The 3761-nt window shown below is 46.7% G+C and overlaps 1 pseudogene; it reads left to right on the top strand.

Moving 5' to 3' along the window:
- The first annotated feature begins 1607 nt into the window (after nt 1–1607).
- LOC103262156 lies at nt 1608–2500 on the top strand (annotated as a pseudogene).
- Nucleotides 2501–3761: the final 1261 nt, after the last annotated feature.

Raw genomic sequence — 3761 nt, 5'->3', positions numbered from 1 at the left:
CATACCTGGCTAATTTTTGGTTTATTGTAGAGATGGGGTCTTGCCAAGTTGCCTGGGCTGGTCTCGAAACCATGGGCTCAGGCAGTTCACTTGCTTTGGACTCCCAAAGTGCTGGGATTACAGGTTGAGCCACTGAGTCCGGCCGGGACCTGCTTTTTACTAGAATTCAGATAAGAAACTGAGCCATTTCAGATGCTTTCCCAAGGAATGTCCAAATAAGTCGCTTTCCAGAAGCAGAAGCGGATATGTTGAGGGAATGCTGGGAACATATGGTGCCGTGAAATCTACATTCCAGGTTGTGTTCCCAGGACTCAGTTCACCCAGGTCATGTCTCCTTCAGCTGTTGGACCACCAGCTGCGGCAAAGGGGAGGCAAAAGGAAGGAGCTGCCTGGGTCTCTCCTCTCCCCACTGCAGAAGGGGCTCACCAGGCTCTGCTGGCCCAGGGCCCCTCTCCTCCTATGGAGCTCAGCACCCAGCAGTCAGCAGTGTCTACGTGTGCCTCTCACCAGGCAAACGCACCTCATTTTCTGGTCACAGAGGAACCCAAATATAGGTGGCCTTGTGGCTCTCTTTTTGGGGGGTCTACAATGAAAAGGAGGGCAGAGCACGGAATGGGTCACTTCACCCCACCTGTCCTGCATTCCCACAAGCCCACACCCCTAGAAAACCACACAGAGGGGGAAAGGGAACATTTCTACACTGTTGGTGGGAGTGTTAACTAGTACAACCTCTGTGGAAAACAGTTTGGCGACTCCTAAAAGATCGAAAAATTGACCTTCCATATGACCCCACAATCCCCCTACTGGGAATATATTCAGAAGAACTCAAATCACTATGAAAAATATACCTGCACTCAAATGTTTATTGCAGCATTATTCACAATAGGAAAAAAATGGAACCAACTGTGCCACCCATTGGATAAAAAAATGTAGTACATATACACAATGGAATATTATGCAGCCATAAAGAATGATAAACTTGCGAACTTTGCAGCAACTTGAATGGACTTAGAGGCTATAATACTGAGTGATCTATCGTAGAAACAAAGAACTGAGTATCACATGTTCTCACTTATAAGTGGACCTTGAACAACTATTGTAAAACTATAAGAAAGGGATCAGCCATAGTGGGAAACTGCCAGGGGAGGGGGTTGCACACCCCATCAACAAGAGTAACTGTATAATGAACATTTGTATACCTAACCCTGAATTGTACCCACCTTTAAAAAAAAAAAATTTAAAAGAAAGAAAATCACACAGAGATGACACTTGTATTTACCTGAGGCCCTGGAAGGCGGAGAATCCAAGAGACATGCTTCGTTTTCTGTTTGATCAAGAAAAGGCAAGCACCTGGCTCTGAAGCAGTCAGACACAGAAGCCCGGAAGAAAGCAAGTGATGTATGTTCCTGAGGCCCTCCAATGAGCTGTCTCGGAGACAGCAGGAATAAACAATCCTGTGAATTTTCTTTATCCAACAGGGTCCTTGGTCAGAGTACCCGGGGCTGAGGCCCTGGTCATGTGATGGGGAGGGCCTTTCCACGCTACCCACAGAGGGGTCCATATGGCATCGTTCTCAATTCCCATTGTGACTTAAAGGGAAACTCACAATGTCTGGAACCCTTGACATCCTGCAAATGAAGGAGGAAGATGTCCTCAAATTCCTTGCAGCAGACACCCACTTAGGTGGCACCAACCTTGACTTCCAAATAGAGCAGTACATATATAAAAGGAAGAGTGATGGCATCTACATTATAAATCTGATGAAGACCTGAGAGAAGCTTCTGCTTGCAGCTCGTGCCATTGTTGCCATTGTTGCCATTGAAAGCCCTGCTGATGTCAGTGTCATATTTTCCAGCAATACTGGCCAGCGGACTGTGCTGAAGTTTGCTGCTGCCACTGGTGCTACTCCTATTGCTGGCTGCTTCTCTCCTGGAATCTTCACCAACCACATCCAGGCAGCCTTCCGGGAGCCCCGTCTGATGGTGGTTACTGATCCCAGGGCTGACCACCAGCCTCTCACAGAGGCATCTTATGTTAACCTGCCCACCATTGCTCTGTGTAACAGACTCTCCTCTGCGCTTTGTGGACATTGCCATCCTGTGCAACAACAAGGGAGCTCACTCAGTGGATCTGATGTGGTGGATGCTGGCTCAGGAAGTTCTGCACATGCATGGCACCATCTCCCATGAATACTGTGGGAGATTATGCCTGATCTCTACTTCTACAGAGATCCTGAAGAGATTGAAAAGGAAGAGCAGGCTGCTGCTGAAAAAGCTGTGCCCAAAGAAGAATTTCAGGATGAATGGACTGTTCCGGCTCCTGAGTTCACTGCTACTCAGCCTGAGTTCCAGACTGGTCTGAAGGTGTGTAGGTGCCCTCTGTGCCAATTCAGCAGTTTCCTACTGAAGACTGGAGTGCTCAGCCTGCCACAGAAGACTGGTCTGCAGCTCCCACTGCTCAGGCCACTGAATGGGTAGGGACAACCACTGAGTGGTCCTAAGCTCTTAAGCAACACAGACTCTTAAGCCACAAGGAAATAAGGTCTGTGGAAAATAAACTTAAGTTTCTAAAAAAAAAAAAAAGAAAAGATTGCCCTCGTTGCCCAAAGACAGAGGACCCCAAGTCAGTTCTGGCACTACCCCCTACTGGTGAAACTGAAAATGACTTGGACTGAGGAGGCCAGGGCTCTTTTTACCTAGGCTCCCAAGTGCCCGTGGTAACCACCACTATTGGGGGTCACTCAGTCCAACTTTTAGTGGACACTGGGATGGAACTGTTGGTCCTAAGATCACCATTAGGACCCATATCCAAAAAGCAGATTTCTGTTCAAGGGGCAACGGACGCAATCACAAACTGCAAGTTCACCTCCTATCAGACTGCTGATCTAGGTCAAAAACAGGTTATCCTCTCATTTCTAATAGCCCCTGACTGCCCATTACCCTCTCATGGGCCAAGATTTGCTCCAAAAACTAAGAGCAACTATTGTGTTTTCACCTGATGAAACTAAAATGTATGTTCCTACTGACACTGCCTATCAGATGTTATTAGCTATTCCACTTCTGAGGAATATATCTGTTAACTTCTACTTCTGCCACTGAGAACGTCTCATCAAGCTTGCTTCTACAGTTGCAGTAGGAATTTCCTTCAGTCTAGGTGGAGACCAACCCACCAGGATTGACGAAGCATCACCCTCCAGTTGTGGTAAGCTTGTTGGTATCAGCCACTTCTGTTCGCATTTGTCAATGTTCCGTGAGTTTACAGGCTCACAAAGGAATTGCTCCTCACATTAAAAGACGTTTAGCAGCTAACATTCTGACACCTTGTCAGTCTGCCTGGAACACTTTGTTCCTAGCAGTTAAAAAGCCAGGAACTTCTGATTATCTAGTTCGGGACTTAAGGGAAGTTAAAAATGGGTTGAAAATATTCATCCTACTGCTCCTAACCTGTACACATTGCTCAGCTTGCTTCCCCCTCAGCATCAGGTGTACACTGTGCTGGATTTAAAGGATGATTTTTTTTCTCTATTCCCCTGTCTCCAGTCAGTCAATCCATCTTTGCTTTTGAATGGACAGATCCTGACTTAGGGGACACCAGTCAGTAACTTGGACCCGAGTCCACCATCCTACTTTAACCACACCACAGGCTGACCAGCCAATGCTCAGCTGAAATGTGAGACTTCAACTGCCTAAATAGACTATTTGCTGGTTAAATGTGGCAAAAAGTTTCCATTAATGCTACCCTATCTCTTAATACAGAATGTG

The sequence above is a fragment of the Carlito syrichta genome, unplaced genomic scaffold (genome assembly GCF_000164805.1).
Source record: "Carlito syrichta isolate Samal-C Ts95f unplaced genomic scaffold, Tarsius_syrichta-2.0.1 Scaffold304359, whole genome shotgun sequence".
Taxonomy (NCBI): domain Eukaryota; kingdom Metazoa; phylum Chordata; class Mammalia; order Primates; family Tarsiidae; genus Carlito; species Carlito syrichta.
The sequence above is the reverse complement of the archived record's forward strand: the minus strand, read 5'-3'. Positions and strand labels throughout refer to the sequence as shown.